Consider the following 22,770-nt stretch of genomic DNA (forward strand, 5'->3'; position numbering starts at 1 on the left):
AGTGTTTTTCTTGGCGAGTCGCCCACATCACTTTCGCGTATCCCGTACGTATAGCCTCATTCGCGTGCCCATGCCAAAAACAGTGCAGTCAAAAAAAAAAAAAAGAGAAAAAAAAAAGAGCAGTCGGACGTATACCCTCCCGAGACGAGGGGTGACGTGGTGGAGTGCCGTGCGCAGTGACTGTACTCTTCGTCGTCAACCTAAACCCGCACAGGAAAACATTGCCTTTTATCGACTTCAACCCGAGGTTGAGTCGCCATCCAACTTTTTCACGTTAAATGCTCGTCCCTGTCACCGGCAAGACTGCGCTGCGGGCCCTTCGGCTCTGCGGATGGTGGACACTGTGCGAAGAAACGCTCGAGCCACTTGCCTTCTGGACGCGCAACCTTTCAGTACTTGTTGCCGCGTGCTGCTGAGCGCGAGTACCGGCAGCTTGACCTTTGTCGTGGCCCTCTCAACGACAGTGTACTTGGCCAAAGGTGGAGCTTCAGCTCGATACAATGTTCGCAAAGCCTCCACGTGGAATTCTATTCTGTCACCTACGGAGCTATAGACTGTCGTTTGTTGTGAGCATCGTCTTCCACTGTCTGGACGGTGCTAGAAAAAACAGCTGCTTCAGGAATTTTCAAGTAAAACTCTTGCTTGGGCTAGTTGGTTCATGCTTGAAGTAGGTAAAGGCAAGGCGCAGAAGACCAGGACTTAGGAAGAAGAACACAAACGACAAGACGGGAGGTTGGTTTCTTCTTAAAGCCGTATGAATAGGACATACCGATGTAAAAGGAGCTTTGAGGCGAGTTCTGTCTTGTCGTTCTGTCGTTTGTGTTCTTCTTCCTAAGTCCTGGTCTTCTGCGCCTTGCCTTTACCTACTTCAGGAATTTTGTTCGTATATAAATATATTTACTTACATGCATACGTGTATTATGATTATATAATCTAATGTGAGCGTCATTACATCGGTGAGCGGTGTGTGTGCATGTTAGTGTATTCTTTCTCTCTCTCTGTATACATATATATATATATATATATATATATATATATATATATATATATATATATATATCTCACAGCGCAGTGACGGCTTTGTAATTCTCGCGGCAGTTTCGATATCGCGGCAAGCGTGCCTCAATATATAGCTAGCGGCAAGGCTTGAACGGACAGCAGGCGACCGTAATTTCAAACGCGGTCATGCGTGAACAATTTAGCCTCATTTACTAAAGAAAGGAAACGAAAGAAAATGAGTAGCGGAAGGTAGGGGGGTGGGAGGATCCATTGAAGGGGTCGGTGTGTTTATCTAAGCAAGACCGCAATTTCAGCGTCCACTTGCAGCCTGCTCTGGACGCGCGCCTCAGCACACGAACACGGGAGACGGCAAATTTGCCGTAATTACTGGCTTTTATAGTCCTTGATTACCCGAAGGTAATTTTCTATAACGCCGCAGATTCGTGCAGTGCTTCGACATTGCCTTTCGAAACGTCGCCCTTCGTGTGACATTTTCCACTAGCGTTACGGGCGCTCTGCTTATATATACTCGGAGTCCCTCTAATGAGACCTAAAAGCGGCTACGTTCCTTTTCCTCCAGGGCAAAACAACGTACTGAACGCGTAAGGCTTTCTTTTCCGCATTCTTTACAATTTGCGGCTTTTGTTGTCAGCGTCGGTTTCTGTACACAGCGTTCCTTCTAGCCCCCTCTGGCGAGTGACGTACATGCTTTATTATGCCGCGTGTTCTTGCTCGACTGCCTTAGATTCAGTTACTAAAGAATAGCGGACTTCAAATAAGGTTCTCGAAACTTGCTAAATTCGGTTTCTGGCTGTATTGGGGAAAGAATGCGGTCCATTTTTACCGAAAAATAACGTTAAATAATTGTGAGGGGACGCCGTCAATACATATGACGTCATCAATATATATGACGTCACGGCGAGTCTGCGCGGGAAAGTTAAGGGGCGTGGTTAACCGTCTTTAGTTTTTTTTTTTTTCGCGTATTTTCTGACTTACGAAGCTTCTTTGTTGCGATAAGAGTGGCGTTTTACTGTAGAAGGGTAATTTACGAACACAGCCCAAACTATTTTTTCCCTCGGCATCCCCTTTGAAGCGCTTACGACTATACAGCGAATAGCCGAAACAAGGACATTTTTTTTTTCATCGCTTCGCGCGCATATAGTCGCGAAAGAGAGCGAGCGAGAAAGACCGTTCGATTTATCTCGGCTTTTGCCAAATGTCTGTCCCTGAAGCAGTTTGGCACCGTTATTGTCAGTGGAGCTCTCTCGCGCTTCGCCCGCCTGGAAAACACTGTGTCTGGTCTGGCGCCGCGATAACCTCGCTTTTGGTGCTTACTTTTTTTATTGTTATTATTCTTTCTATCTTTTTCTCTTTCTGTTGAAAATACGTATTTCCGTCAATCCTTGTTCAAGGCCTATGATGACGTCGACGGCGCCAATTTCGTGGCTCATCGATCGGCAACATTGGGAGTCATCAAATGAAGACGGGCGACCGCGTCTATATTGAGGAAGCGAAGCGCCATCGAAGGAAGAAAAATAAATAAAGAAGAGAAGTGAAAAAAATGCTAACGCCGTCGCGCACAATGGACGGAGAAAAGACGGGGGAGAAGAGGATGAAGAAAGAAAGAAAGAAAGAAAGAAAGAAAGAAAGAAAGCGTGAAGCTTGCTTTAAGGAAGCCGCAGACTTTGAGACTTGCTCGTTCGCCCAAGGCGTTTGTGCCACTGCGCAGTCAACAAAAATTTTACGAGGGAGCGATGCATAAAAGTAAACTGAGAGCGAATAGTAAACGTTGAATGAAGCGAGGTATAGAAGGTTTTCGCTGTAGATTGGCGTGTATAGTTTAGGTTGCTCGCACTCCATTGCATACCGAGTGTGCATACATACATACATACATACATACATACATACATACATACATACATACATACATACATACATACATACACACATACATACATACATACATACATACATACATACGCACGCGCTTCTGCCTTTATCATCCACCATCTACTTCTACCACGTGACCTGTTTCCAACACATACACTTTATTTCTTTAGGAACAATATGAACAGTGAGCCGCGGTTGGCGGGGAGATAGGCGGTTCGGTCCCGCCAGCGGCGCGTTGTCTTTCTTTCCGCGTTTCTTTCAATGCGCTTTATCACGCACGTTGCGATAAACTCAAATCGTCGCGTTTCACCATTATCATGTGCAGCAACCGTCAGCGCCGGTGCAGGATCCATGCATGTACTCCGTGCGGTTAGGAAACAGGACGCGTGTGCTGCTACACTATAGGGCATGTCGTATCGTTTCCCTCTCCTATCGCAGTGGAGAGAGAGAGTATAGCCTATACTGTGCTCCGAAATGTGTCCTTCAGATCCACAGGGCTGCTTCGCGAGGTTACGCCTACTCGGAGAGAGTACATGTGGACGGCCCTCTCGACAAGCATTGAGCAGTCACAGATAATGTGCGAGGAATAAATAGAAATGCGGCTTTAGTGCAAAAAAATCTATCACCGACTTTTTTCGTACGTGTTCGAAAACGGAGCCTGCCATCGTCGTGAAACTTGCGCTTGTTGCCCCGGGCATCGCTCCCCCGCCCCCCGGCCTTTCCTGCATTGTCAGTGAAAAAGGCGCGCGACAGTTTTCGGGACCAATCTCGAATCCCTTGTAGCCGACCTTGCGATGCAGCGGGGTACCATTCCACGACGATCACGTAGGCTATGTGCATACCGTTACAGCGCGAGACACGCGACAAGAAAGCAGACACGACACGACACGACACGACACGACACGACGCGACACTCTTTCGTGTCGTCTCGCGCGCTGTCGCAGTGCAAGAGATCTGAACCAACCAGCTCGCACCAACTCTTTTCATCAAGACGGCGTTCGCAATCATGCAAGCTTTAAAACGAATTTTTTTTTTTCTTACAGCACCTCGGCTTCTACATCGCGGGAAGACTTTCGCACGCAGCCGCGTCTATATTACTCGCGGATGCAAAGCGCTCAAAGTGGACGGCGAACCGCAGTGTGCATTGGCACTCTCTCGCTGCAGGCCATGTGTTCTTGTTAGATGCATAACTCGAAACCTCCGCGTGATTGATGGTTCGAAAATGAGCCGCGTCGATGCGCGAGCGAGATTATACGTATCGTATTGTGTTACACCGAACGGCTTTCGGTCGCCCTGCCGCTCGTAAAGCGATATCCCGAAGACGCATCGAAGCACGGCGCGCGCGCGCGCGTTGGTCTCTGTGTAATTCGTGCGTGTGCATATCCCAATTCTTTCTGCACGCATCGGCGCGCGCCCGGCCTCGAAACTATAGGTAACCGGCGCGAGCTCCCCTCCCTCTTCCCACTCTTCTTCTCGCCCAAAATTGACGGGCTTCCTTCGACGCTTCATTTGCATGTAGACAAAGAAACTCGCCGCTCTGCGGACAATAAACGCGGAGTGTTCTCTCCTCATTTGCATGACTGTGCAGTTCGACACAACCGCCGGCCAGGCTGCGTGCATAGCCGGATCGCCGAGTGAACTGCCTCGTTCGTGGAAGCAGTCGACGGGCAGAGCGTCACTTGAGCCCGCTTATATAACGCACGCGCGCACGCACCGAACGCTAGTCCCGAACGTTCGCAGCCTTATACAACGTCGAAGGACTATAGAACAGTTGCGCCGAAGTGTCTTTTGCATAGCAGTGGCGCGACGAAAGCGTGAGCGCGCGTCGCGCGCCTCTCTGCTCGCCGTACTCGTTCAATTCTGCGTGCTCTCGGTCAACCGTGTTGACGTCACCGGCTCGGAGCGTTGAGACGCGCGCGTTTCGGGCGCCGCGATCATTTTATGCCCGCGGACCCTTTAACGAACCGGCAGGATCGATCCGTCACAGGTAATGCATGCACGCAAACCTGTTGCTCGTAAAGCCTGCCGGAGATGGCTTAACCGTTAGCAACAGCATGACCGTTCGTAAACAGGATGTTTGATAAGGGAGAAAAAGAAATATTGAGATAAATCCCTAATGGAAGGAAAGGCAGAGAAGGGTTGGCCTGTATTCCTCTAGTCTTGTATATCTGCATAGCCTGCGCTGGGGCAAGATAAAAAGGGAAAGAGGGACGAGGTGGGGGATCATGATGGCGCAAGAAAGAGTCAAAAGACGTAGCGTGCACGTCCACTCACAGTCTGTCTACAGCGTCGGTTGGGCTGCATTTCTGAAAAGCTCGAGTAAGGCCAGTATGGCCTCAAGACTGCATTTACAACCGCAGTAAGGGCGTGATATAAAGTACTCGGACAGCGGTTGGGCGTCGAGGCGGGCAAGATGATCAGCCAGCGTCTGTCGATCCTCCGTATATTGAGGTCAGTCTCACACCACGTGGTGATATAGATTCGTGCACTTGGCGCATCTTAGTCTGAGACTCAGTGAGTCGCGTCAAGCGCGCGTAACTACGTGTAAGCGCCACTCTCGTCCTAAGGCTGTGCAGAAAACTGTCACTCTAGCGCTGAATTTTTGACGGTAGCGATAAGCATAAGCAGGCGACGAGGTGAGTATAGAAATAAGATATTACGAAATTAGATATCACTGCTCCTGCGAGGGGCGATGGCGAGCGGCCACGAGTAAGGCTCGAGGTGACGCTCGCTTGGGTGTTGCCAGCGCTTACACTGGTGGCACGATTTCCCCGCGACGAAGCGCCGCTCTCGTCGTTGGTCGAACGAAAGCGTGAGAAGAAAGCCGTAGCGCTGCGCAAGACGGGCTGTGTGGCGACGACGGCTACGATATTGCGTCAAAGTAGCGCGCGTCGTCTGTGTAGAAACAAAGCGCTGCACGAGTGGAGGTCTGTTTGCAGCGGCTGCTGTTAATCGCGCCCTCGCGTCACCTACGCGCTGCCTCTCGCGATCTCCCGATTAGCGATCGAGGCAGCCGCGCCACACTTACCTCCGCTTGCAGTATGCCGCACGAGACAGATTGTCCGCGCTAGCTACGCCACTCACAGCGTTCTCTTCTTAATATAAACCGTGTGCCTATATAATAATACAAAATATTGACACGCGAAATGAAAACACGTATAGACCTGCGCTCTAATTTTGCATTATAGGAAGTATCGTAAGCGTCGGTGAATATTCTCTTTTTTTTTTTACTTTGACACTTCAAATGCTAGCGCATAAAAAAAGCAAAGAATAGCTCCTTGTGTCTGCGTTGTTTGTGTATTGCCTTAGTTCAGAGCAGTAGTCGTCCCCTCCCGCCACCATCACACGCAGCCTGACAAATTTCATGGACGGCGACACTGTGTAACACTATAGGAACGTCTTCGCAGACTGTGTGACAGTGCCCGTAGAGCCAGTTCTGTATATCGTGTTTGTGTTCTTTTTCTCTCTCTCTCTCTCATATCGCATTATTTTGCCCCTCCCCCGGTACAAGGTAGTCAACCGGAGATGATCTCTGATTAACCTCCGTGTCCTTCCTTTGCTTTATTCTCTCTCTCTCTGTCTCTCTCTCTGACAGATTTCGACGTTAAACATTATCGCTAGTCCATCCGACACTTCATCGAGGGCGGGAGCCTTCGCCGCACCTTCTATATACGATACGTTTCTTTTCAACTCTCGACTCAGCGACCGATGTTTTCCCTCCACTTCCCGTGCTCGTTTTCTTTCCCGGCCACTGCCGGGCTTGAGCGGCGTACGCGCAGCAATTTTTGTGCGGGCGCTATTTCGTCTTCGTTTTTCACTCCGGTAGCTCCTCTTGTATGCGTACTTTAGTCCTTTTTTTTTCTGCAGGAAGTTTACTGCGCTCTGCTGAACATAAAGCGCTCATGCCTTGCTGAGCGTCAACAAAGCCGAGTCAAGAGGTTGAGAAGCAGCCCTTACACTCGCTGGAATCCTGCGCGCATCGATCGCGCTATTACGCGCTCCCTGCCTGCCTCTATGATTGTTATGCTTCTTTATCGTTTTCTTTTGGTGCCGCCGGAAGGGCATCCCTTCTTTATATATGTATAATAGCCACTATTAGGTTATATCACCATACTAGCCGCCTCCTAGAGTAAACATTACGGGCTTCTTTGCGAGCCGCACATTCGTTCGATTCGTTCGAACCTTAGCTCGAAAGAAGGCCGCTACATTCTGCGTGAGGATTGATTGATTGATTGATTGATTGATTGATTGATTGATTGATTGATTGATTGATTGATTGATTGAGTGAGTGAGTGAGTGAGTGAGTGAGTGAGTGAGTGAGTGAGTGAGTGAGTGAGTGAGTGAGTGAGTGAGTGAGTGAGTGAGTGAGTGAGTGAGTGAGTGAGTGAGCGAGCGAGCTTAGAGGAACCCTGCTGGGCTGAGCTATTCAGAAGGCCGAATGAGCCACCCGCGCGCCTCGTCTTTGCCACTGCAGCTCGACCTCCACGGCGGAACGAAATGAGGCCTACATGGAATGTGCTTACACAGGTAAATATAATGTCCAATAAACGTGTTGCAGTTTTTCGTCTGCATTTGTAATCTGTTATCCGTAACGCGTAGAACATGTAAGCGTTAATCTTTTGTACTTACAGGATAAGAACGAAGGGAAGGGAAACGGGGCAGAGGACGGCGGCGCCTGGTTTTAATTTCTTCCGCTGATAATTAAGCTTTTTTTCACCAAATGAAAGAAAATAGTGTTCGGAAACGGTACTTTACCAGTCTCAAGATGACTCAGTATTGCTGTATCGCGTCCCTTTCGCGTGTCAAAACCTGCTATAAATTTCGGTAATACTCCCTTGAGTGGCATAATGTGCGTGCCCCTTGGAGCAGCGGTGGTAGAGCTTTGCGCCCAGCTTTTCTCAGAGACACTAGCTCTCAACAGACAAATCTGCTTGATCGTTTATGTCTGTGCATGTGCATGTCGTATTCGTGCGTAGTGCATATGTGTGAATGTCAGCTTCGTCATCTGGTGTAGCGTACTGTGCATGTGGGCCAGGCAAATATCTTCGTGGCATTCATTGAAAAGAAGCTCTCCGATGCATCGATAGAGCTCTGCGCGACACCGTTGTGGGTTCGTGTTGACCACCTGTGGTTTCATTAACGTGCGCCCAAATCGGGATGCGCAGTCGCCTTTGCATCCCGCCTCCATCGGAATGCCTTCGAGACTCGAACCCACGACCTCGGGCTCAACAGCAGGACGCCTTAGCCACCGTGTCGTGTCGCGTGAGCCAATGGAATGGGAGTATTGCGACGGTAACGGGGCGAGCGCTTTGCTCGTTAGGTTAAGAGAATCGAAGGCAATAAAACAAAAAAGCAAAAACAAATCTGGGACGACTCCTCTTCAAGCTCGTTTCTTCCGCGGTTTTTGCTTTCTTTCGCTGCAGTTGCACTCGATGGAGATAGCATCGTCGGGAAGATCCATTAATCGATATATATCGGCCGAGACTTAGTCCCGTATTCAGAGATGCTTCGTAACTTGAAACTCACGCTTAACTCGATCTGAGTGACGCGCGGCATCAGCGTTACCAGGAAGTTCGTTACGTTTCCTTCGGTCAGAGATAAAGTCCGCTCGGGCTTCAATTTACGATGCATTCATGAATACGGGGGCGTTAGACCCCGTTCTCTACATATTCTGTATTTCGCCTCTGTGCTGGTAACCAACATCGCGGTTGGTGTTGGCATTAGGACATATGTTTCGGTAAGCTCTGTCGCGGTTCACGCGTCCATAATTATTGAGGAACCCCTGTTTTTGTACGTCGGCACGGTAGATGTACTTAAAGCGTCGAGTCACAGACGCGCACGCATGCAAGCACTTCAGTCTTTTTTTTTTTTCTTTTTACAAAATAAAAGTTTATTCCTCCTCCTCCTTACAGACGTAAATTTCTGGTTGATTTCATTTACAGTCACAACAACATTGTAAAACAGTCTTGGGAGACATGTCAAAATGGTTGAAGGTTGCTTGACTCGCTCATGCCATCCCTGACAGCGACACAACTTCTGGACACAATAGCATATATTGTAGCAAGAGCGCACGAAGGACAGATTTCTTTAATACAGTACACAAATGTTACAAAGGCAAAAGCATCTGTAGGTTTGTAATATCCAAACTGAGTAGCGCAAAGCTAAAGACCTCTTGCGCTGGCAGCCAGTAATACGCACACAGGGGAGAAATAAACATTGTCAGGGTGAAACGCCGAATATTCAACGCAGAATACTCGTAATAGAAAAAAACCTACTTAAATAAATATGTTGATTTAACCTACCGAAGTTGCGCAGTGGGGCTATGAGAGATTCTACAGTGAACCACTCTGTATTAAATTTTATCTGCCGGGGGTTTTTTAACGCGTGCCCATGATAAAGGTACACGAACGAAGACTTACAAAGATAGTTTCCACATGTGGTTTAATTGCAGACCGTTGACAAAGCGCTTCCCGAACATGGTGTTAGGACCAGGTGAAAAGTGACACTTCCTTCCTTCGACATATCCGAATAAAGGGAGATGTTAAGCGATTCTTATAGACGGATGTTTTTTTCCCGTTCAACATTCTGAGGACAGTATGTCCTTCGATATCAAGAAAAAAAAAAGGGCAACGTTTCACAGGTACTGATGCAACGCCCACTGAAAATTCTTAGTTACAGAGTTTCTGCACCTGCACTTTCCGAACTACTACGAAATCCAGAGGACAACGCATTGCGCACGGAACCGATGCGTTTCGTCCTTAGTCCGCACAGGGACACAGGAAAATAATTGAAAAAAAACGTTCTCGAGTATAAGACACGGGCGAACGATGTCGAAAACGTGCGCGTAAGATGACTGCGCAGTTCGCTCTCTAACCTTCGATCGATTTATGCGCCTTTCCGAATGCGCCTGGGAACCTGTGTTTCTTGGAGAAGTCGAAGAAGCGGGTTCGATCGACGGACGGCATCTGTTCACGTCAAAAAAACGGGAGCTCCTAAACCTCACTCTTTTTTCTTTTCTTTCCGGGTGTGTCTTTTCTTCTGTTACTTAGCTTTGTTTGTTTGTTTTTTTCTCCCGAAGCTAGGCAACTCAAAGGTTAGATCACCTTTAACGCCAAAGGCGCGTTGTATCGGTACCACTCTGCCATATTGTACTCGCTGATACGGATGGAGCTCCGTTTTCTTTTTCCGCGATGCTTTGAAGTCGAGTGGCGAAGCGTGGAATACGGGAGGAAACGTTTCGAACGGGTGATGCGCATAAACACGCTGTTCTTAAAGTGCGTTCGCTTCAAGCTGGAAGGCCGGATAACAGGCAGGACGTTCAAAGTATAAGGATGGTGCGAGCGAATGGATTCAAACGAAAGTCGCAAGAAAAACGAAAAACAAAAAGAAAATTTGGGGCAGCTTTGGGCAAACAGCGAAGCTGTTTGCCCAAAGCTGCCCCAGACTGGGCAAACAGCGAAGCTGGCGGCCGGCCCCACTTAGGTTATTCTTGGTGCGGCTAAGTTTATGCGTGGTTTCTTCTGCGACATGTCTGAAAAGAACCGAAGTGTCGTGTACATACCGACCTGCTACCCCGAAGAAAGCGTTCGCATGGATTTCCGAACTTGCCATTGGAAGTTCTCCACGACTCGCACGTCCGAATGGTTTTGTCCGCACGTCGGGTTGACGGTTTTGCTCGGTAACGCGAGCTCGTAACTCCGGATCTTCTGCAACTCGCTTACGTTTCGGGATTGGAGCGAAGTCGTCGCGTGCGTTCTCGACTAGTGGCGCGGCGGCTTCCGCGCCGCGCTTCCTCTTCTGTCGCTCTTTCTCTCTCATCGTCGGAGACCTCGCTGTTCTGTCGGCGCGGTGGCGGAGCGGAGCTGCTTTCATACCTCCGTGGTGACGTCACGGCTTAGATCCGCATCTGCGCATGCGCGGCCTCTATACGGCGCGGCGATCCAGTTACGGTGAAGCGGTGCAGGCTCGCGCGATGACGTCATCGTTCGGCGAGGTTTTGCGGTGCACGTTCGCCGGCCTAACCACCAGCTTGAACAGCATCGCTGTTTTAAAAAGGAACAGAAAAGACTCTGCGCATAGGCTCAGGACGATAGTGACGGCGCCGTAAGGCGTCCCGCGCGGTGCAATTGATCTATCGTTGCAACTACTATACACACGCATTACTGAAGCCTGCGGTGATCGTATTGCTTGCAGCGCGAAAAACGGTATAAACATGGTGCACCGTTCCTTAATCGTCACCCTGAATTACGACGTAGGCGTAAGCGCCCCACTGTTTTTTTTTTTCCAACCATCTACGAGTGCATACAGGGTTTGTGGCAACTGAACGCATTTTGTACAGTCAACCGCAAAAGTTTACGAACCACGGGATCTCGGGAAACGTTGGATTTCCGATGAGCCTGTAACTGTAGTGAGTAAAACCGAACTTCACAATCTTGTTCACATGTACTGGTAGAGGCATCAGGTGCGAAAACTATATATATATATAGGCTGCGTTGCGAGGCTGCAGCGAGATACTCAACTTTTTCTCATACTTCGTGTTCCGTAAAATTTTGCGCTTGACTGTACTAGCGCAGTTCTCTCACGTACGCACTCACGGACGGACGAACGAACAGACGGGGAAGCATTACCCATTCAGAAAAAAAAAAAACGTGCAGACAAACTCTTGGGCGGGCGCCTCGATCCCTGAGCACTCCTGACGTGGCAGATTTGTTGTTCGTCCACGCCGTTATTTAAGATGAAGGGTCACCGAGTTTACGAGCATGGCGCTATTTGCTGCCGCCTGCGACGGGTGCCATTCCCTGAGCGCTCCTAACAAGTAAATATTTAAGGAGACAACGAAGGTAACTTTCCAGAGCGCGTGCGTCAGATACGAAAAAGACAGAAAATACGACTGAGGCCGTGCGTTTAAGTTGTGCCTAGTCGGCGAATGGTTGCCCCACTCTCGGGTACTACTCTACTTCGTGTGTGTGTGTGTATTTATATATATATATATATATATATATATATATATATATATATATATATATATATATATATATATATATATATACGGTCGCGTTGTTATAAGCCAAAATGGAAAAGAGCGCGAGACGAAGAGAAAAAGAACGTCTGCTGGCTCATATATCATCTGTGCCGACGATGGCGTCTACTTGGACAGCGTGGCCCTGTATTGCGTTGAAGCCTCGTTTCGGGAAGCGGGGTAGGTTTGTCCACGTGAATCATGGCGCGCTGAGAGCGGAGCACTTACATGCCCGTGACAGCGCAGCAAGTTGACGAGGGCCCGCCGAGATTCAACAGCGTGGGGACTCCGCAAACAAGTCGGCTTCTTGTTGTTGCTTGCATGCTTAGCGTGCATTTGTTCCTTTCGACCTTCCTTCTGTTTCTTCCCGAGCTTCTTTCCTTTTTCTTTTCTCTCTTTCAATTGTCGAGCTTCTTCGAATCTGGTTACCCTTCGCTGAGCAGTGCTGTATGTTTCCCCAATCTCGTTTTCTCTCTCACAGTTTCTTTTCTTTTCCACTACGCTGTTGGCATAAGCTATAGAACGCTGTGAGAGCACTCATGGTCGCGTATAAACGACATTTGGAAGGATACTGCCAGTGTTTCATTTAGTTGTTTGAGCAAAGAATGAATTGCATGTTCTGTGCACGCTTACGTTTGAAAAGAGGGAAAAAGTAAAGCACCTAACCTCCCCCCCCCCCCCTCCAACGATTGCCTAATGCGCTTACGTATCTGCCACTCTAGTGTAGCCTATACCTTCTCGAGAGTATTAGTGAGAAGCAGAGAGAAAGAGAGAGAGATACATTCTGCAAGAAAGGGGGGGGGGGGGGGTTTAAGATGTTTGTCTGGCCATACGCCTGTGCTATTTCAGTTGCCAAAACTGGTGCACGAAATGGGACTGAATCTTGTACAATGCACACGCATACAACATGCGCGAGTGACAAGCACAAGCACACACGGTAGCAAGCAACTATAGAGCGTCCAATTCAAGCCAGCGTCCTGGAGGAAGACTGTACACTGCCTTCATTGCTCACAAAGCAAAATAAGCGCATATTACAACTGGCAGTAATAGCGTTGTGTTGGCGGAACGCCAACGTAGTCCAATAATAGAAGCATTGGGGCTTTCTGAAGCCCGTAGCAGGCGGTGAGTAAGCATGTCTATTCGAAGGTAATACTCATTACTCGTTATTTGTGCTCGGCCCTCTCGATCCAGTTAAAGGGCCCGCCGCTTTCAAATAACTTCTTGTATATTTTGCTTTCATCAGTGCTCTTTTGTAAAAGTGTTCACTTCTGTTTATTTGTGTACTTTCCTTTCATCAGTGCTCTTTAAAAGTGTTCACTTGTGTTTACCGCTGTATACTCCAATTCATTTTCTGTACCTTTTCTTAACCCACTCCTGCTATAGCGCAAATTGCGCTGCAGTATGTATAAAAAAAAATAAATCAAATAAAGATACATGGAGTCTCGAACGCCGTAACGCCCGGTAACATACGCGCAGACGCTGAGCTATACGTATCCTCTCGGCGGGGAGTTTGGCTTAAGCGAACGCTCGTAACCCGAGCGGGGCCCTGCTGCAGATACAGTGGGTTCACGGAGTCACTTGTCCGGCAAGACGTTGTGCTTGGCGCGATGTATAAGGAACGCAACATCGCGTTAGAGCAGTAGTATAAACGAACGCTACGCCTCATCGCTCTTCCATTATTCTTTTAACGTTCTTGCGGTCTTTCTTTAAAGGGCGGTAGCGACTCCACTATGCGTACATCGTTGAGCTCACATCCGTGAACACTCTTCAGCTGTCGGTCTCCGAGTCGCACCGCTGTGCTATTCATACCTCCTTGTGTTTATGTCGTACGGCGGCACGCCAATTTCCGTTACTCTCTCTCTCTCTCTCGCCACACTTTCTTTTGTAATGTTAAGCTGTTATGCGTGTTACCAGTAAACCTATTTTAGAGAATCTGAACTCTCATACGACGGAAGAGACTGTCGTCGAAAATTTTATTGTATTTTGTATTTGTACAAATACAAATACACGCGACTTTTGTATTTTTACAAATACAAAAGTCGCGTTAGCAGCGGACAGTCACGTAAATGGGTACATCATAGAGGAACAGTAAGCTGAGCAAATTGGGCATTGGTTCATTTCAAGAAAAGCGCGATAAACTAAGAACCCGCTGCAAGTGGTAGCCCAGTGGCTGTCACGTTGCGGTGCCGAGCTCGAGGTCCCGGGTTCGATCCCGGCTGCGCGGGGGCCGCGTTCTGGTGGGAGCGGAAAGAAAAAAGCGCTTGTCTACCGTGCATTCGGTGTTGCATGCGCACATTCGGTGCACGTTAAAGAACCCCGGGTGGTCAGAATTAATCCGGAGTACCCCACTACGGCGTGCTTCTTAATCAGATTGTGTTGGATGGACGGATGAATAATTTCTTTATTGAATCTATTTAAATGTGGTTGGGCCCCTAGACGTCCGGGAGCCCCCTGGCCGACATCTCTAGGCAAGCACGGTCCACCAGCCAGAGCTGGTCATCCGAGCAAGTGGCCCGAAGCGCGGCCTCCCACAAGGAAAAGGAAGGGTTGGGAACAGGTTCTACCGCCATGGGCGTGGGGCAGCTCTCAGATTGTTTTTCGCACGTAAAAGCCCAGAATTCAATTTTATGCCTTTATCAAACACAAACGTAAATAGACGCGAGGAAGTTAAGAACAAGACGCACCGTACAAGCAAGCGTTATTTACCGATATATGCAACTGCAGTGATGCCTCGTGTAACGCTTTAGAAGTTTTTCTGTCAATTTATTACTGCATGCAACAGCAGTTAAAAAGTTCGAAACCGAGGCTTTGCTGTGTCAGTCCGCTGAACCGAAGTTCACATATATCTTCTTTTTAACGGCGGAGCTGTTCGAAGTCGAGCCTTCGCCGTCCGTTGTCCGGTGTCACGCAGGAGGGCAGAGAGCGCGCTGGGGGAAGGGGGAGGAGAGGGTTACAGGAGCAGGTGTCTCGCCGGCGCGCGCCCTTTCGCCCCATTGATTCCGCTCAGCGCGAGCGGCAGACGGTGCTCGCACGAAAGCGGCAGCGCCGACGTCGCGCGAATCCCGAGCTTAGAGAGCGAGGAGTGCAAGCAAAGCGCCAGCGGAGGGAAGTCAACCCCCACTTTCAAGAGAAGACAACACAATCCAAGCGCCAGCAGAGACAAGCTGACCCCCAACTTCGAGAGTACGAGGCCGAGCAGAGACGTCGACCTAGAGGGATTCCTCCTACGGAAGGTGCCGACGGACGGTTCAGAAGATAATTCCTCGACCGTGAGTGACAGCTGCAGGGTCTGTGATAGACTGTGGTTTAATCACAACCCCACGCAACTATAGAGTGTGCGCAATCCGGAACCGAAGCTCATATCTAGCGAAACGAGGACAACGAGACGAAAGAAAATCAAGAAAATGGCGCTATACGCGAGTTCAAACTTGAGAAAACGACCACCAGCGTCGCTGCTTTGACACCTTTCACTGCGTGAAACTCGGTTTACATTATTATTATTATTATTAGTAGTAGTAGTAGTAGTAGTAGTAGTAGTAGTAGTAGTAGTAGTAGTAGTAGTAGCAGTAGTAGTAGTAGTAGTATTGCTTGTCTGTTCAGAAACACCTTCACGCTCCATCTTCGGGTCCGTTCCGCGGCCACTCTGGCGGCGCGCGTTCACCGACGCGGGAGAGACCCAGCGACCGGCTGGTTTCCTTGGAGAAGGGCGTGTACCTCGATCTCGGCGACTTCGGGCGACCGCCAAGGTCCCGCAGTTCACGCCGCGCGCAGCATTTAACGGCTCCCAACAGTCGGGCGATACATCAGCTCTGGGTCGTTACTATACACGCCGGCGGTTGCGCGCTTGCGCATTTCAGGAGCGCGGGACTTCCTTTCCTGGTGCCAGTTGCGTGCACTGCATCGGGATCCTCTAGACCCCTGGCCGCACCGCGTTGCTGGATTCACCGTGGAAGTCCAGACATCGAGACGGGCATTTTGGATTCGAAGTGGACGGTGTGATACAGGATACCGGATAGGATAACCGGCATTCTCTTAAGAGTCCCTTACGCGAATCCCGGTAGTAATACCGGATTATTGTAAGGGAGACCTTCTGCCTCGGCCCGGCGTGGCGCTTATTTACAGCATACCGTTGCAATAGAGATTACCCTTTTAGACGCTACGGAAGTGCTTTCGGCCTTCCTCAGAGCCTCAACCAGACACTCCGTTACGTTTTACTGTGTGTGCTTGGGTATTCTGTGTGCGGGCGTACTACGTATAAATGCGTCATTTCACATGTCTGTCCCCCTCGTGACCTCCCCACCTGTAGCAGCGCGCTAGGCATACGGCCAGGCAAACATCTCCATCATCCATTATAGTATGTCTCCCTCCCTCCCTCTCTCTACCACTGTCTCATCATATCATGGCCGTTCGCTTCCTGTATGAGGTTTATGTGCGACTATTGCGTGGAACTCCCCCACCGCCAGTGTAGGGTAGCAAACCGAATGCTGTTCTGGTTGACCTCCCTGCCTTTCCTATCCTTGTTTTCTCTCTCTCTCTCTTTTCGTGGAACAACTGACCTGTGTCCGTCCATTCCTGCCTGAGAGAGCAGTGCGCACATTCGCTTACATGCCCTTCCATTCTTCAGCATTTGTATAGTTGCGCTGCACAGGTCGCCGTTGTGAGGCGTTTCAATGACAGGAACTACTTCTCGGTGCGGAGGAGCGTGCTTCCCGTGAGCCTCGACGGCGCTGTACTCAACTATCGAGGAAATGACCACAGAGTGGCGCGTGGCGCGGAGGGAGGCGTTTACGTCTTTGCATTCTGTCGCTTGCGCGCGCCGACCACGTTGACTGCGCGAATGAACACGGCGGTGTCGGCGTGGCGCTGGGTGTATCTCGTCTCGAGATCGCGCTCACGCGTGAGGGTTGGACGAGATAAGACAAGCGAGGCACCGGGGCTTGTATACAGTGGTTCTGGTGCGACCCGAAGTTTGGCAGCACGCGAGCGGCGACCCTCTATGGGCGACCTCGAACTGCTTCGGCTTCTTCCATTGTGAGCGGTGGGCTTTAAGTGGCCACGTGCCTGCCTGATTTCGTGAGCCGATTGCAGATGCGCGCGCGCACGAGCGATGTGTGTACGTACCTGGCACGCTCTTTTTTCGAGGCAAGAAACGACTCCATTATCGACCCCGGCAGGGTCGATTTGTGACGTTAATGGCGCTCTATTACTCTCTCGTAGTACGGCCGATTAAGGTCGCGCCCGGCGTCAGTGGAAACGTTGGGCGCCTCTTTGTTTTTCTTTTTTATTATTATTAGCCTTCGTGGGCGGTTTTATGAATCCGTGTGCAGCAGCCGCTGTATGCGGTCGCATGGCGCTTGTCTTTTTGGGTGGCAGGACTGAATGAAACAATTTAGCTTAAGCGCGCGCGCGTGTGTGTGTGTGTGTGTGTGTGTGTGTGTGTGTGTGTGTGTGTGTGTGTGTGTGTGTGTGTGTGTGTGTGTGTGTGTGTGCGTGTGTGTGCGTGCGTGCGTGCGTGCGTGCGTGTGTGTGTGTGTGTGTGTGTGTGCGTGTGCGTGCGTGCGTGCGTGCGTGCGTGCGTGCGTGCGTGCGTGTGTGTGTGTGTGTGTGTGTGTGTGTGTGTGTGTGTGTGTGTGTGTGTGTGTGTGTGTGTGTGTGTGTGTGTGTGTGTGTGTGTGTGTGTGTGTGGTTACGGGGTAGTTATTAGGGTCTTACACTGTTTAGGCTCTCTGACCTCCTCCTCTTCAACCGTGTCACCACTATTACAACCGAGTGCAACTAGGTCACCACACTATGTTATCATTTTTCGTATCAGTTTCGACGCATCTATGCCTCTCCCATTTCGAAAGCGCTCTCTCATCTCTTTCGCTCATGCTTGCAGCGGCCATAAAGCACGTGACCTGATGCTCTCTCTCTTTTGTGTCGAAAGCCCCTACAAAACCTGTAACGGCATCTCTGATGAAGTAAGACGATACGTCCGAGTGGTCAGTGTGTCAAAAACCCGCGTTGCACACACACGACCTTCCCTTTCGTCCAAGTTCGTGCATTCACTGCCTTCTTTTGATAGTATCGAGTTCGTGTTCCTTGCTTAGTTTTGGTTGTATGCGTCATCTTCCATCCCAGATATAAAATTGTATCCCAGGCCTGCAGCCAACCAAACTTACCAACTTTCATTAGAGCAGTCTTTCTCACTCTCTCCTTCGCATAGCAGAGTGGAAAGAAGCGTTTAACGACCGTAAACTCTTCCTTCAACAGCAAATTTTGCCCGCCTTCGGGTAGAACACAACCACCTTCAAAACCGTACCAACGTGGCTGGCTGCAAGAGGCTGTGCCGATGCGTGAAACGTCGCAAGGTTAAAGTGTATTTACCATAATTAAGGTATAAAATTGCAAAGTACACACTTTTGGGACCCAACAAATTTGTCAAAGGGTCCCTACAACACGGTACAACTCGCTGAGCGAATTCGCATTTTTTGCGTTTTCTCTTTTCGTGTTCAATTCGGAGACCTTATTCTTTGAAACGCGAAAAAGTAATAAAAGAAAACGGTCAATAAGCAAAAAAAAAAAACAGAAAGGAGAACGAGTTCTTGACCTCAACTGGATCGTAATTCGTTGACCGCGCGCATCACATTCAGACGGAGGCTAACAACGACCGGGTTCGCGCGCCTCGTCCACCTGTATACCGCGTCTCCCCGCCTCATCGCGCCAGCTGTGTGCCTTCCCTCCGGGGCCATCATCGTCCGAGGATCGTGGAAGACGGACCCTGTGCCGGGGGGGTCCCCCATCATTGAGATAGTGAGAGCGAGGTTTCAGAGAGACGGACTCGGCTCGCGTGCCGGTCGTTTCTACAATTGCGCAACGACGCCGGGAATGGTGCGCATGCTCATCTCTCTCTCTCTCTCTCTCTCTCTCTCTCTCTCTACTGCGTTGCGCGCATTCAGTTCTGCAGCGGCTGCGTCTTTGAAGACCTCCGAGCCCCGACGTCATCTGGAGGAGGAGATCACTAGCCGCGCAGCGCACCTGCGCGGACACTTCGTGTTGGGGGCGGCAAGGTGGCTTCGTTTGCGTGTCTTTCTATTCTCATTCTTTCTTTTTTTTTTTTTCGTTCTTCGTTCACGTGGCTTGCCCTCGGTAAGCTTTCGACTGCATTCAACCATGCTTCCTGCCTCCTTTATTTTTTTCACGTATATTTCTCTCCGTTCCTTCAAGTACTATTGTCATCGAGCTCACCCATGTAAAGCGGAGTTAAGGCGGGTACGCATCCAAACGGTCTTTGAGATTCACTGCTGTCGAAGGTGACGGGTGATGTTAGCATTCGTCCAATCTTACTACGCGCAGGCGCCCAGTAGACCATTCGTTGTCGTAGGGTTCAGGTTTGTGATCCTTCCCTCCATCTCTCCTCCCTTACCTTCCAGACAGATTCTCTCTCGCTCTATCCCTCCCTGCCTCTCGTTTGCTCAGCTGTCTCATCTATCTTTTCTGTTGTTCGGCGCGTTTCCAGTCTCCAGCGCCGGGTCGCGCCCGCGACCCTCGCTTTAGCAACACATATACTTCCTAGTTTCTGCGTCTACCTCGACGGTGCGTTTACGGCTGCTCTCCCTGGGTCCTTCCGGAAGCGGCCACGCGTTCACCCCGACCAGGGGCCTATGGCTACGGATTCCTGCGTGCGGAGACGAGGTCGCTCTCTTTCCTCTGCGCGGCACCGCTCGGCGGTGAAAGCGGCGCTTCTCTGGGGGAAACGAATGACCGCACAGGTGTTGCGAACTCGGAAATGTTTCACGCGCGCTGATCCTGCCTGTCATGCCGTCTCAGAGACTCTCGTTTCACGATCGAGTTGTCATGCAACACTGCGAGACGCGCGCGAGGCAATCAGAGGAGCCAGCGTACAGGTGGTGCCATTCCTCGCGCCTCTGCCAATATATATATATATATATATATATATATATATATATATATATATATATATAGAGAGAGAGAGAGAGAGAGAGAGAGAGAGAAATCGCTTATTACAGGCAGTTTATCGAGACTTTAGTAAAATAGGCGAACGTTTACGTGGCGCTTCACTATGCTGAATCAACGTGTCTGCGATATAACCGCCGCGAGATCACCGAAACTACGTTGCGTTGCGTATTATGCGATGCACGCGCGGCGGAGCACGTGGCGGCGCCTCATATCACGAGTCGTACAGCTTTCGCTGCATGCGCAAGTTGATTTTGAGACGCGGTGCGCATGCGCTTGCGATTACAGAGGAAGCTGTTCTGCAATAGGATGGATGTGCAGTTGGGCCGGTTGGTACGATGTAACTGCGTGTCGTGTAACAACAGCTCAAACAGACACGACACGCGAAGGACGTAGAAGGCCCCGCGTGACAAGGGCTGAAAGTCGGTGCGAGTGGTTACCGAGTCAGCGGCGCCTTGTGCCGTGGCGCTCTGCGTCTTTGTGTTGTTACGAAATGCAAAAAAAAAAAAATAAAGCAAGAGCTGTTCCTTTTGTAGTGAGGCCAAGAAAATCGAAATGCGTGAAGAAGCTTGCGCTGTGCGGCCTCTGCACAGTTTCTGTTGTCTAGAGGAACGTATAGAAGAAGTGTGCGGTTCCTCTCCCAATAGTTAAATCTATAGGAGGGGTTGGAAATTAAATATGTGTGTGGTTTACTTCCAAGCTACGACGGTATTTTCTAATGCCGAACGTGAACTAGCCTATGTGCATAGCTTGTAGCTAATAAGTATATGTGGAAAATTATTCAAGGATGTACTGTCTCTAAAACTTTATGATGACTAAAAGAGTTTATCCGCATGTGTATATCACCTCATCAAATAAAATTTAATGCATGCGCACTTCTCAACTGTAATTGACACGTATGTAAAGCCGCAAGCACACTTGGAAGGAAACCGAGAATTAGTTTTTCTTCTTTTTTAATGCAAGAATTACTCGTATGGCTTCGAATATCTCACTTGTTCTAATTACGTAGCTCATACTTTTCTCCTTGTACAGTTCGTCTGAATTATTATTATTATTATTATTATTATTATTATTATTATTATTATTATTATTATTATTATTATTATTAGCGACTACGCCCTTTTAAAATTGTTTTGGTGTCATTAGTATAGCTCGGGAGGGTGCGTTATCTTTACGTCTCATTGATGAGGGCATGGTTTGGTAATTAAGGCCAGTTCTGTCTAATTGCTGCGTGCGCGCACGATCGCGCCAATTGCACATGAAAGGACACAGAGTTCAGGTTGTGTTTTTGTACGCGTGCCTCATTAGTTCAGATTATATCTAGTACACGTCGTTCACGTTGTTTCAATAATTACAAGCTGAAGTAGAGAGAGAGAGAGAGAGAGAGATAAACGAAGAGGGAAAGGCAGGTTAAGCAAGGACGTGCCCGATTGGCTACCCTACACTTAGGGAAGGGGGAAGAGGGATTGGATTGGATTGGAGAAACTTTATTTATGCCTGCAGTTGGGCGCTCGCGCGCCCCGACGAGGGCCTACGTCATCCTCGAAGTTGCCGTTACTCGGCGCGGGTCTCCGCTCGCCGTTGCCGGCTCGCTGGGTCCGTGCCTTTCGAGCGCCTCGAGGACCTGCTGGACGGCCCAGAGCTGATCGTCTCGGTCGTAGCTCTTTGCGGCTGCCTCGAGCCGCGGTGGGAGTGTTCTTGATTTAGCGTCTTCTGGATATTTAATGCAGTCCCACAAGATGTGCGTGTAGTCTGCGGTCTCCCTCCGGCAGACTCTGCACATGTCTGTCGGATATGTCTCGGGGTACATGCGATTCATCAGTTTCGGGCTCGGTAGCGATCCGGTCTGGAGCTGTCTCAGCACTACCGCCTCCGCTCGACTCAGTCTCGGGTGCGGGGGTGGAAGAGTCCTGCGAGCCAAGCGGTAGGCCTTCGCGATTTCATTGTAATCCGTCATGCGGTCCTTAGTTCCGAACCACGTCAGACGGTCTGTCGCCGGGGCGCGGTTGGTTAGCGCTCGCGCCGCGGCGTGTGCCGTCTCATTATGGTTCTCATTGCGTTCCGACGCGTCGCCCGCGTGCGCCGGGAACCACTTGAGTCGTACTTTTCGTTCGTCTAGTTTTACCGCTCGCAGTACGCGCTCAGCCTCCCTGCAGATTTGCCCTTTGGCGAAGTTACGCACCGCCTGTCTTGAGTCACTCAGCACCGTGTGGCATTCTGCGTCGGCGATGGCCAGGGCGATGGCTACCTCCTCCGCTTGCTCCACTTCGGTGCTTCTCACGCTCGCTGCCGTCCTCGTGGCGCCGGTTGACGCCTCTATGACGACCGCTGCGAAGGCGTTCCGTTGGTATTCGGCCGCGTCCACGTACCGCGCGTGTTCGTCGTTGGCATGCTGGTCGATGAGAGCCTTGGCCCTCGCCGCTCTTCTTCCCTTGTTGAACTCGGGATTCATGTTCTTCGGTATGGGGTCGATTCTGGTCTGGCGTCGGACCTCTTCGGGTACGGGGAGCTTCATCTCCACCTCGTTCGAGCGTCTTAGTCCCAGATCGTCCAGTATCTTCCTCCCGGCTTTGGTCATGGACAGCCGCTCCAGTTGAGAGGTCCGTTGCGCTTCGGCTATTTCTTCGAGCGTATTGTGTAGCCCGAGTTGTAACAAGCGGGTCGTGCTTGTGGACTCGAACAGGCCCAGCGCCGTCTTGTACGCTCTTCTGATGAGCACGTTGATCTTGTTTCGTTCGTGTTGCAGCCATCTGTGGTAGGCTGCAACGTACGCGACGTGGCTGATGACGAAAGATTGGACGAGCCTAATTAGGCTCTCCTCTCTCATGCCAGCCTTTCGGGAAGTGACTCGCTTGAGGAGTCGAATCGCGTTGGCTGCTTTTGCCTTGAGACGGGTGATGGTTGCG

The 22,770-nt window shown here is 50.0% G+C and overlaps 1 protein-coding gene across 3 annotated transcripts in view; it reads left to right on the forward strand.

The window, feature by feature from the left end:
* LOC126522943 (uncharacterized) overlaps window positions 1-22,770 on the forward strand; it is a 538,767-nt gene that overhangs the window by 265,610 nt on the left and 250,387 nt on the right. The window lies entirely within an intron of this gene.

The sequence above is a fragment of the Dermacentor andersoni genome, chromosome 6 (assembly GCF_023375885.2).
Source record: "Dermacentor andersoni chromosome 6, qqDerAnde1_hic_scaffold, whole genome shotgun sequence".
Classification (NCBI taxonomy): domain Eukaryota; kingdom Metazoa; phylum Arthropoda; class Arachnida; order Ixodida; family Ixodidae; genus Dermacentor; species Dermacentor andersoni.